Source organism: Vicugna pacos, chromosome 3 (genome assembly GCF_048564905.1).
Source record: "Vicugna pacos chromosome 3, VicPac4, whole genome shotgun sequence".
Classification (NCBI taxonomy): Eukaryota; Metazoa; Chordata; class Mammalia; order Artiodactyla; family Camelidae; genus Vicugna; species Vicugna pacos.
In genome coordinates this window covers 51,165,165-51,178,400 of record NC_132989.1, presented here as the reverse complement: position 1 = coordinate 51,178,400, position 13,236 = coordinate 51,165,165, and the positions used below count along the sequence as shown (strand labels likewise).

The 13,236-nt window shown below is 36.7% G+C and overlaps 2 long non-coding RNA genes across 2 annotated transcripts in view; one reads left to right on the top strand and one right to left on the bottom strand.

Annotated features, from left to right (window-relative positions):
• Positions 1 to 13,236, top strand: part of LOC140695610 (uncharacterized) — an 82,680-nt gene that overhangs the window by 19,495 nt on the left and 49,949 nt on the right. The gene's annotated exons all lie outside the window — the stretch shown is intronic.
• LOC140695608 (uncharacterized) overlaps positions 3,499 to 13,236 on the bottom strand; it is a 159,811-nt gene continuing 150,073 nt past the window's right edge. Inside the window, exons 8-10 of the long non-coding RNA XR_012071283.1 lie at positions 8,190 to 8,245; positions 4,748 to 4,874; positions 3,499 to 3,594 (exon numbers count right to left, since the gene is read on the bottom strand). This is a non-coding gene — a long non-coding RNA (uncharacterized lncRNA). The remainder of the gene's footprint in view (positions 3,595 to 4,747; positions 4,875 to 8,189; positions 8,246 to 13,236) is intronic.

Here is a 13,236-nt window from a genome sequence, read left to right as displayed (position 1 = left end):
TGACCTCAACTATTAAGAGATGCGGAACTGTTTGCTCCTTTAGTAAATTGCCTTTGTTTGCTTAGCTGCCTTGGTGAATGATTCTTGCTTCCTCTCTGGTTGAGAGTAGTGACTTTTTGTTACAGTTTCTAACATGCTACCGCTCATAATTATGTAATCAAACTGATTACACATTCTACACAAAATACAAGATCTGCAGGTTCTACACCGAAAGTAGATGCAAAGTACTGCTAAAAATATTAAAATTGTGGGTGCTGTAAACACTCAGTGATTACAGGTTTTTTATTTTACTTTATTTTTTGGCTTCCTATGAGTCTCCTTAGTTTATTGAGATTAGAAGTCTAATTGCTAGATAAATGAAATGCTGAATAAATTTTTAAACCCAGAGGAAAATAAAAGTGAGTGGTATGTAGGAAGCATTACGTATAGTGAATAAAACAGACTTTTGAGCTAGTTCTGCTTAGATATGTGATTTGGGGTAAGTCTTTTAAACATTCTGATCCTTAGTTCCTCATTTGTGAAATAAGGATAATATCCTATTTAAGACATTATTGTGAATATTAAAAGTAATGTAGTAATACTGTCTAACACAGTTCTTGGCATATTATAGATACTCAAAGATAATTACTTATCAATTTATTAGAATCATGAATCTTTATATTAAAAAGTGCCTACCATGTGTAGCCCTCTATAAGTTAGAACTTTAATTCAAAATGTGTGATGGTAAAATAAACAGGAAGTTATTTTTATTAGTTATTTTATTTCATTCGCTAGTAAAGCCTAGGAATTCAAGATGATTGAGTGGATTGGAGTTGAAGATACTAAAGATACTAGGAGGCTGATAAATGAAGTAACACACAGCTGAATGAGATGGTGAAGATCTTTAAAAATGTCTGCCTGTTAGAGTGCTGTACACCAGAAACTGACACAATGTTGTAAACTGACTATAACTCAATAAAAAATAAAATTAAAAAGTATGCCTGTTAGAAATAATGTGCTTTAAAAATAACGTAGGTTTAAACCCATTCAAAAGAATTGTTAGATCATATGTTTTGAAAATAAGTAAAACATGAAGAAATAAACATGTATTATCAAATTATTCCCACAATTGTTAAAATAATAAGGAAAGCTTTATTCAAGACTATTGCAGTAGAGGTGAGAAATCGTGCTCAACTCCAAATACAACAAAGGCAAGTGGGAATTTCTAGCCAAATAGTAGATTAAGGGTGTCGGTGGATAGAAAATTACCAAGGAGACATCAAGGGTATCTTGCTAACAGGATTCATGCTAAAAGCAGACCAAGGACTTACAAAACAATGGTGGGGAAAAGGAACTTGATGAGATCAGATATCAAGGGTGGGGGATGATGACTTAGCAGCATTTTCTACCAAGACTGGCTTAGACTAGTTGAAAAGAGTCCTCAGAGGAGCTTGTGTGAAGTTTGGATGAGGAGAGTGTATTTGAGTATTTAACGGTTTGCTTCTTCACTGTTGACATTTGATTTATACTACTGAAATAAATCTATTTCAATATTATGACAACTTTGAAAATAATCCTTAGTAAATATGACAATAGCATGTCTCATTAACATATTAAACCTCATCAGCCAGTACCACTAGAAACACCTGTATAATTCTAATTGCAGCAAGAGAGCGTTAATACCAAGAGGAGGGAGGTAGGAAAGATACTGAAAGGGTTTGGAGTGCTAGAGTTAGTCATGGTTGGTCTTGGCAAACATTGGGCAAAATTTGTAAAATGGGCCAACCTGTGTCACAGTCAATGATTGTATTTTTAGAACTCAGAGGACTGTGATGAGAAGTCTGTGATATTGTGTCTATGCATGACTGGGACATTGGGCTGTACACCACAAATGGACACACTGCAACTGACTGTACTTCAATCAAAAATCAAAAAAAAAAAGTCTGTGACATTTTCTTAGAAAATATGGGTCCAAAGGAACTGGTGTTAAAATCATGTGATTTTTGGAGACCAGTATAGATAATCTGTAATCACAGACTATAGAATTTGGTTGACAGAATTTATCCGATTTGCCAGTGCATTTTACACATCATAGTTTCTGCCTAAATTTCTACTTCGCCCCTCACAACACACCTGTGAACAGGGACTTCCTTTCCCTTCTAGTTTAGCAAATATAGCTTTAAAAGATTTAATTTGCTGCCATCTAGTGGGCATATACTTTCACTTTATATTCAATTAAAAAAATGGATTTCGACATTTAAAATAGACTTGACACGCTTGTTACATTTTTTTTACTTACCTTTCTTTCAGGGAAATGTTTTCAATTACTTTCAACTACAAAATGATTTAATGTTCCTAATCACGCTTTCCGTGAGAGTTGGAGCTACTGATTATATTCAGTGTATGCCAGTATACTTTTGTTTATACCATGCTAACTTTAATAACATGGCACAAATATTTGCAAAACTTGAGTTTTAAAGCAAAAAAAAAAATTTAAAGAAAAAATTTTAACTCTTTTCATTAGGATTTTAAAATTCTTTTAATCAGGAATACCTGATGCATACAATTTTAAGGCAGAAATTGACTACATACTAATTGGTAACCAATGGGGCTAAACTGACCCACAATTAGATTTTAGTGGATTGATTGACATTTTATGCAGGTAGTAATTTGACTGGGGAAAACATCTATTACCCTTCTTCTCTCATTTCTGCAAAAGAAAGGCCTTCTCCTGTATTCCTCAGAAAGAAACACTGAGGATTACTTTTGTTCATTCCCTTCACCTCATTACTTGACTATGCTCCAAGAAGAACGGCCGACTTGTCAAACTGGTGGAAGCAGGGAAATGACACGGAGCACGCGGGACCCTGGGCTGCAGCTATCTGTTCTCTCTACCTATGACGACATGGTAGCTCGGTTCAGCGGGAAGAAGTGAGAAGTACAGTTCACTTTCAAGTTCCATCTGTGCTCTGCAGTGTAGCTTTTCCAGCAGTACAGCTGGTATTTTGCTCCTTACTGCACTTTTGTATCTTTTTTAATGTATTCAGAACTCAAAGGCAAAAAGAGGGTGTGATTATTACCACCACAAAACCCAGTACTTTGCATGTGTATGTATGAAACAGGACAATAATTGAATTAGAGGGCGTGGACCCAATGGTAAAAGGCCTCTTTTTCTGCGGGATTCAGGGATGAGTCATAAAAAGAGAAAGAAGATCTTTGGGAGGCCAAGCAAATAGAGAGTTACTGAAAAAAAAAAAAAGCACTGAACTAAATGCAGGATCTGAGAGAGTGTGAGTGTTTAATTAGTTTGACCAAGTTGACTGTCCTCAAATACAGGTTATTTTCAAGAAATTCAGATCAGGACAGATCTTTGTATTCTTAGTAAGTTTTTGACCTGATTCAAGGTCTTAGAATATATTATAAAAGCACTTTTCATTACATCTCCTAGTAGTCAGATAAAGAACCTGAAGGCTGATGAAACTGAAAACTGGAAGGAACAGAAATTTAACATTTACTGACCTTTCCCATTAAACAATGCATTTCCTCTCACTCTCCCCCTCCCCAGAGGGCTGGTCCTGCAGGCTGCTCTTCCCAGGCTTTGCAATCCACTGCTCTCTTTTGATGTGGCCGGTAGGAAGGTGGGAAGAAGGAAGAAACCATGATATTTCTCTCCTCTCTCTGCCTTAGCAGTTTCTCTGCCAACAGCTGCTTCTTCCCCATGGATTCCATTTCTTCCATTTAACACCACCCCTGAGCTTCAAACACTGCATTCTCCTTGTCTCCCTCCAGGCTGGAGCAGCTCCCTGCTGTTGCTAATCTCTGGAGTGCCTCAGTGTCCCCTGTTTGTTTTTCTGTCTTTCCAACACCTATTTAACCGATTCGTGGTATTAACTTCTTACGAAAGTTGTAGAGTGGTCTCTGGTTTCTGTTTTCCTCTGAGAGCCCTGACAGCGTGTGTTATACCATATGCACATATACATGTATGTGTGTATGTATAGTTTGATTCTGATTCTGATTCCATCTCCAACTTTCTCCTAAAAAGGCATCTTCAGTGAGACTGGGGAAAGCAACAGAGACTCTTAGGGGATCACAATGTGGTATATCATTAAGCATTAAGAAGTGGTCCACCTTGGGAAGAGAAAGATTTGACTTGTAGAAGTTATAGTTTGAATGCTCTGAAGAACCTGTGCCAGCCTCACTCTACCACATTCATAGAATCCATTGGCTAAGAGGACTCTGCAGACAGGGGAGAAGGAAGAAGGCCCAGGGGACTGGCAATGAGACAGCAAGGGGGCAGGGCACAGCCATTCAAGGAATACTACAGCAATTAACATCAAAATGGTGAAAGATTGAACCCCTAGTAGGCCTTGAGGCTCAAGATGGTGGGAGATTTGACTTCCAGCAGATCTTGAGCTTCATTATACGTCCATTGTAATACATTAACATGGTGAATAACATGCCCACAGGCACCAGGGCCGTCCCAAGGCTAGCCACAAAAGGTCTGAGCGGGAAACGAACAAGTTCCTGGGAATCCCAGCCCCTTCCCCAGGCTACTTAGACTGGTCCTTCCTCTCATTAGCATATGAAGCCACTGAGCCCATAAAAACTGGCAACAGGGTGCCTCACAGCTGCTGCTGCCCCCCCCCCTCTTCTGAGATGGCCCGCACTCTGTCTATGGAGTGTGTACCTACCTTTAGTCTGAACACTCAACCCCCACACCTCATGGCCTTTCTCTTGCCTTTCAATGTATCTCTCTCAATAAATATACCTTTACTCTTGAATTCTTTTCTGCACGAAGCCAAGGACCCACACTTGGCGGGGCACATCCCAGGAGCTCAACCAAAGCCTGGGACAGGGCCCTCTTCACGCCTGTTTTTCCTGCATCAGCAGGGAAGCTGAAGGAGGAACAGAAAGACTTCTTCACTGTAGGAACACCCAGTCTCTTCATCATATTCATAGCTCATGAGTGTTATAATGCAGAGAGAGAATGTAGAAAACTCAGACTTCACTCCCTCCATGAATTTCTAGGATGTTTCTAAGGAATATTAATACACCCTACAAATTTCTAATGTCAAAGTATGATTTCAAAAAGGTAAAATGATCACTTACCCAAATAAAGTCAGCAATGTCAAATATTTATTTACCTCGTTAATGAGGGAACCAGCAAGATGGTGAGACCGGTTCAAAAAGAATTGGAAAAAATCAGAGGATTTATAGTGGCTTAAAGAAAAGATACTAAATTAAGAATGCTAATTTAAACACAAAACTAGTTGGATGAACCTGGAGATGATCATACTAAGTGAAGTCAGAGAAAGACAAACATCATATGATTATCACTTACATGTGGAATCTAAAAAAATGATACAAATAAACCAAAACAGAAACAGATTCACAGACATAGAAAACAAACTTACGGCTACCAAAGGGGGAGAAGGATATAAATTAGGAGTTTGGGATTAGCAGATATAAACTACTATATACAAAATAGATAAACAACAAGGTCCAACTGCATAGCACAAGAAACTATATTTGATATTTGTAATAACCTATAATAGAAAAGAATATATATATGTATAACTGAATCACACCAGCAACTAACACATTATAAATCAACTATACTTCAATATAAATAAATAAATAAATAAATAAATAAATAAATAAATAAATAAATAAATAAATACAAAACTAGTCAATATCTTGCAGGGCAATAAAACTGCAACTTCTGGAGTTCATCTTTTTACAGGACAGAAATCATTTCATCTCTTGAACAAAATTCATTTGTATTGCTATCAGAAAATAATCATGTGCATCAGCTTCTACAAGTTAGTAACAATTTCTATAGCGATATGAAATATCCTAACCATTATTAAATAGCTAGTCAAACAAAGATAGTCACTTCTAGAGAATCATATAACACCTCTGTGGACCAGCTAGACAATACTTAGCATGACAGTGAAAAGATACCTTGTAACCTCTTCTACCTAGTTGTAAGATTTGGATAGTTTTTCTTAACATTTGCTAGATACCTGAATTGCTACCTGATTCAAATAAAGAAAACATGGCACAACTCTTCAGACTGTTGTCACTAACTAGCCTGAAACTAGCTTTCTCCAAGCTGTTACCTTTCACTCTCAACAAGTAATTTCAAGTGTAGACTCCAACTGGAGGGACCAACCACCCTATTTGCCTGGATCTGAGGGGTTTCCTAGGACACAGGACTTCAGTATTAAATCAGGAAACCTGAGCAAATTGGGACAAGTTGTTCATCCTAACACAAACCCATTCCTTAATTCCACAAAGGAAAAAAAAAAAAAAAGAAACCCAATGTAATGTAACATAAACCAAAATTTTACTGATGTCTTTGGGATATCAGAAGACAGAATTTTCAAAGAACTCAAAACTGGACATACGTATAACCACTACTTAGAATCCCCTGTTCAATCCATCCCAATGCAACCACTGGTGGACACCTCTCCCCAGCCTCCTGCCACATTAGATTCAGCTCCTGACATGAGTGTCCTTCAGCGTGACGGTCCTGCCCAGAGTTTAACCAGGACTTCCCAAGGACTCCAGAAAAGGAGAAAATGGGGAGGTTTTCATTCTGAAAGGAAACAAACTTAAAAGATGTGGTTCCATTTCTAAGTAGGAAAAACTGATTTACAATGCAGAGTATTTTCACTCCTCACTATATCATATTCCTTCACTTCAAAATGAGATATTGGCTCACCATAGGAAAAACCCTATTAAACTGTTCAGGTTTCTTCCCTAAAACAAACGAGGTAGCTGACCTCAAAGGTAAATTCAAGTTTCTCTATTTAAAGAACAAAAAAAAAAAAAAAATGCCTGTAACTTTAAAATTGTAGAATTTTCCCCTTCATAATATGAGGTATTTTGTATTTTGCAAAATGATGATTGCAAAAATATACACTACCCAACAAGCTCTATCACAATGTGATATTTACAGCTCTCCATAAAGAGTTGGGATGTATGTATCTTCCCCTTGAATATGGATGTGCTGTGGCTATGACAGAGTGATGCCTTCTGCCTTCTGAGGCTAGGTCATAAAGCAATTTGATATCTACTACCCCCAACTCAATAGAGATACATTTGTGTTTTCCAAAAAACCCCTTGGAATCTTTATATTCTGAAAAATCACACACACACACACACATATATATATATGCAAATAATGTCTATTGATTTAAAATATTTTTTAAAATTGTGACCAGGGACACATAACAAGCTAAGAAGCTTGTTCACAGAGGCAGAAGGAAGAATCCTCTGTTCTTATCATCCTTAATTATTTCTAATGATCTATCAGCTGAAAACTCAACTAGGTCTTTCTTCAATTTTGCTGAAAGCAAAGAACTAGAAATCACCAGACTTTCAAAAAAACATAATTTCACTCCTTAGTGTCACTCACTGTCTGAACACTAACAACACTATTTTATATAGTCACTTTATTTGGTACTGGAGGATTTATACACTAAGTGAAAGCAGCAAAGTAATATCCTGGATGGGTAAGAGGTATACTTATTTTGGAATGTGTTAAGGAAGAGTTGTGAAAAGAGAACAGAAAACAGGAATGACAGTTCTAACATGACCCCTTCTCCAGCCACAAGTTCTTGGGCAAAGTATTGCTGAATTCAGGATCTGGAAAGTGGTTCCTTTAAAACTGTCCACACTCCTTGAAGTGCTCACAGGCCAGGTTTAGGTTGCCATATCAGCTCATTTTATACTTAGAACAACATCATGAAGCAGCTGCTACTACGAATCATTTTATACATGAAAATATTTGGACAAAAAGATGTAGCATCATTCGATCAAGGTCACAAACTTACTAACTGGCAAAGCCAGGATTCACACTGTAGTTGTCTCTAAAACCCACATTTTTTAGACACTATCTTTTATACCTCTTATACATACAGTAAATACAAATAAATACATACATACAAAATTTTGCTTTAAAAATGCATACCAGGAAAAAAATTAGGAAGGAAAAATTAATGTTAAGTGAAAATAAAGGAAATTTCTAATGATCTCAAAGATTATTTGTTCTAAATGTCTAATATTATGTAATATTTCATTTAATGTTTCATTTAATATTTATTTAATTCACAGAAACTTATACCAGAAGGAGTATTATGTCATTTGGCTTAATTGTATCTGTTTTCTAGTATTACTTTTTGATAATAATTTTTAGAACTTACAGTTTTTCTACTTGCTAAAATCTTTCACTCTTCCTCTCTGCTGATAAAGGAAGAAGCTGTCAGAAAGGAAAACATGAACACAAATCAGCATTTCTCTTTTCTAGTTCTTGTTTTTAAATCACATTTGTTCCATTATCTCAAGAGCAAAAATAAGAAAAGGTGCATTTAGTGTCTTTGGGAGACATGAATCCCTGAATCAATGTTATTGCAAATCTTGCAAGTTTTTTTTTCTCTTTTGCTCACAAGAAAAGGAGTGGATTGGCTCCTTGTTATTTTTTTTTTCAAATGAGAAATGAGAAATGATCATTTTACTTATATTTATATTTGCTCATATTCATTAATTTTTCTTAATAATCTCCCAATACATTTTTTATGGACTACTTCAGAAAAAATCCATTTAAAGTGTCATGAACCCTCAGAATTGAATATTTGAGCAGTAAATGAAACGAAGTTCCCACTGAGAGTAATTTATTTTTTTCTGCATGACAGTAAAAGACAAGCTGTCAACTGTCATCTTCAGGTTTGTGTTTCCATTAATTTCTGAATCTGCGTTGATTCATGAATTTATAAGAGGGTGTCTGTAGGAAGAATCCAAGAACCTTGCCTGGAACTGTGCCATAAATCTAGGGTATTCCACAGCAAAACAGCATCCCTGGGGAAATCATCTTACCGCAAGTAATATCAGCCTTATGAGCTTTGGGAAACTCCACTTTCCATAGTCTCAAAGTCAGTAGCTTTAGCCATAGTCTGTTGCATTTCAACAGTAATTCTACAGGCTATTGCAATTTTTTTTTGGTAGAAATCAGCTCTCAGAGTTCCAGTAAAGACTCACTTGTCAAAGATAATGAAAAAAAAAAAGTACAATAATGGTATGAGCCACATATTGAGAAGTACTTCCTAAACATTCTGTCTCTTCCTGACAGACTATGACCATGCCCATCTTGGGGAGAAGAGTGAGGGAACAAATAAGACATTCTGAAACTGAAGAGGGGAAACAGGCTCATTATTAGCTCAGCACATTATACATAGAGAGAATCATGCTCATTATTCTGTTACTTTCAGATTTGAGATACTGTTGGTCACTAGCGTGTCCAATAGGGCAATAAATCTCTTTAACCATAGACAATTAAGTAGAGACTTCTATTGCCCATTAAATTTCTTTTTTTGAGGGGAGAGGGTCACGTTTTCATGTTTATTACTTTGTTCTAAATTGTCAGAGTATTAATCTTGTCAGTCAAAATTCCCACTTTGCCACTGTAAATATTTAACATCTCTGAACCTGTTTCCTTATCGAAAATATTACTGACTGACTTGCACTGGCTATGAATTAGAATTAAGTGTATTAACAAGGATGGTTCAACATACACAAATCAATCAATGTAATACACCACATCAACAAAAGGACAAAAATCACATGATCATCTAATAGATGCAGAAAAAGCATCTGATAAAATTCAACACTCATTTTTGATAAAAACTCTTACCAAAGTGGGTATAGAAGGAACACATCTCAACATAATAAAAGCTATTTATGACAAACCGACAGCCAGCATAATATTCAACAGTAAAAAACTGAAAGCCTTCCCTTTAAAATCTGGGACAAGACAAGGTTGTCCACTCTTACCACTTCTATTCAACATAGTTTTGGAAGTCGTAGCCACAGCAATCAGGCAAGAAAAATAAATATAAGGGATCCAAATTGGAAGAGAAGAGGTAAAATTGTCACTAAATGTGGGTGACATGATACTACATATAGAAAACCCTAAAAGCTCCATACAAAAACTACTAGAGCTGATAAAAGAATTTGGCAAGGTAGCAGGATACAAGATTAACATACAGAAATCAGTTGCATTTCTTTATACTAACAGTAAAATATCAGAAAAAGAAAGTAAAGAAACAATCCCTTTTAAATAAATCTGGTCAAGTTGGTGAAAAACTTATATATTGATTAAGGAAATTAAAGATGACTTAAATAAACGGAAAGATATCCTATGCTCTTGGATTGGAAGAGTCAATATTTTTTAAATGGCCAAAATGCCCAAGACAATCTACAGATTTAATGCAATCCCTATCTAATTCCCATGACATTTTTCACAGAACTAGAACAAATAATCTTAAAATTTATTTGGAATCACAAAAGACCCAGAATTGCCAAAGCAATATTGAAGAAAAAGAACAAAGCTGGAGGAATAATCCTCCCAGACTTCAGACAATACTACAGAGCTACAGTAATCAAAACAGCATGGTACTGGGATAAAAACAGACATATGGATCAATGGAACAGAATAGAGAGCCCAGAAATAAGCCCACAGACTTTTGGTCAATTAATCTTCAACAAAGGAGGCAAGAATATACAATGGAGAAAAGACAGTCCCTTCAACAAGTGGTGTTGGGAAAACTGGACAGTAGCATGTAAATCAAAAAGTTAGAACACTCCCTCACACTGTACACAAAAATAAACTCAAAATGGATCAAAGACATAAATATAAGACAAGACACTATAAACCTCCTAGAAGAAAACATAAGCAAAACATTCTCTGACATAAATCTCAGCAATGTTCTCCTAGGGCAGCCTACCCAGGCAACAGAAGTAAAAGCAAAAATAAACATATGGGACTGAATTAAACTTACAAGCTTTAGCACAGCAAAGGAAACCATAAGCAAAACAAAACAACAACCTACGGAATGGGAGAAAATATTTGCAAATGATGTGACTAACAAAGGTTTAATTTCCAGAATATGTAAACAGCTTATACAACTTAATAACAAACAAACAAACAAACAAACAACCCAATCGAAAAATGGGCAGAAGACCTGAACAAGCAATTCTCCAATGAAGACATATAAACGGCCAACAGGCATATGAAAAAATGCTCAATATCACTAATTATGAGAGAAATGCAAATCAGAATTACAATGAGGTATCACCTCATACCAGTCAGAATGGCCATCATTCAGAAGTCCACAAATGATAAATTCTGGAGGGGATGTGGAGAAAAGGGAATCCACTTACACTGCTGGTGGGAATGTAGTTCGGTGCAACCATTATGGAAAACAGTATGGAGATTCCTCAAAAGACTAAAATTAGACTAACTATATGATCCAGTAATCCCACTCCTGGGCATATATCAGGAGGGAACTCTAATTCGAAAAGATACATGCACCCCAATGCTCATAGCAGCACTATTTACAATCCTAGACACGGAAGCAACCTAAATAGTTGTGGTATATTTATACAATGGAATACTACTCCATGATTTAAAAAAAATAAAATAATGCCATATGCAGTAACATGGATGGACCTGGAGATCGTCAATCTAAGCGAAACAAGCCAGACAGAAAAAGAAAAATATCATATGATATCACTCATATGTGGAATCTTAAAAAAAAAAAGAAAGAAAAGAAAAAGAGGACACTATGAACTCATCTACAAAACAGAAGCAGACTCTCAGACATAGTAAACAATCTTATGGTTACTGGGGGAAAACGGGTGGGAAGGTCTAAATTTGGGAATTTGAGATTTGCAAATGTTAACCACTATATAAAAAATATATAAAAAACAAATTTGTTCTGTATAGCACAGGGAACTATATTCAATATCTTGTAATAACCTTTAATGAAAATAAAAAAAAATTAAATGTATTAAAACCTACTTCAGTGCAAACACACTGTAGGTACTCAGTAAATGGTGACAACGGTGGTCATTATTAGGATCAACTAGAAATCTACAGGCAAAGTGCCTCATGCAGTACATAACACAAAAAGTTGGAACTCAGTATATGTAAGATTCTGTCGTTGATATTCTAGTGGCAAGGAACTTCTCATTCAAGTTATTTAAGTTGGACACACAGGGTATGGCACACATGAACCCAGGTACTAGTAATCACTGTTCTGTTGTGAAGAGAAAACCACCTTGTCAGTTCCCTGCTGTGCATGGTTTTCTTCATGTGCGGATCACTAGGGGCTATCTCCGTCCCTATAAAAACAGGGAGGACGTTATGACTAAGGCAAGGTTTAGAAACAGTCCACCAGACCAAAGGCAGGGAAGGAAGACTGTGGGCAGAACTGTCACAGATTGAGTTTTACAAGAGCTGAGAGTAAAGGAAACTTGGTCAGGAGTTCAGGAGAGACATATCAATAAAATTAATAGTTCACATCTGAGGAATTGCTTTAGCATGAAAATTCTAGCATTAAAATGCCATTTGAGATTAGTGATATTTCTTTCTTTCTGTTGGGTTGTAGGTACAGACTCTGCTGAGTTTGGGGGATTTGACAAATGGTAACACTGTAAGTCAGGGGGGTTGATATGAGCTCAGGTTGCAGAATGGCTTTTAAGAGTCCCATCAAGTGTCAGTGTGCATTAGGATCAGGTCTTCCAAAAGTGTGTGTGTCTCTCTATTCGTTTTCAAGGGCTACTGTAACAAGCTGGGTGACTTAAGCAACAGAAACGTATTGTCTCACAGTTCTGGAGACTCGAACTCTGAGATCAAGATGTCAGCAGAGTGGGTTCCCTCTGAGGCCGTAGGAGAAGTTAGCCCCTGGCTCTCCCTTCGCTTCTAGTTGTTTGTTCATAATCACAAGCCTCACCCAATCTGTGTTCATTTTCACATGTGTTCTCCATTTGTGTATGTTTGTGTCCAAATTTCCCATGTTTATATACAAGGGCTCCAGTCACTGGATTAGAGGCCAACCCTACTGCAGTAGGACCTCATCTTAATTAATTACCACTGCCACAGCTCTATTTCCAATAAGGTAATATTCTGAGGTACCGGGGGTTAGGACCTCAACATATGAATTTGGTGGTGGGGAGGATAAAATTCAACCTTTAATACAACTCTTGGAGTTATCACCTGCTGCTGTGGTTCCCTGGACAAACCTGTGGTGCTACGGGGAGAGGAGTGTGAGTGCACTGAAGTAGAAATATACGTGTGAGTATAGTGCAGACAGCCAGGACTAGCACATACTTGCAGTGGGGTGAATTAGCCAAATGGGGGGTTCATTGGAGAACTTAGTGGAAAAAGAGCTCTGAATATTGGGAGACAATTTT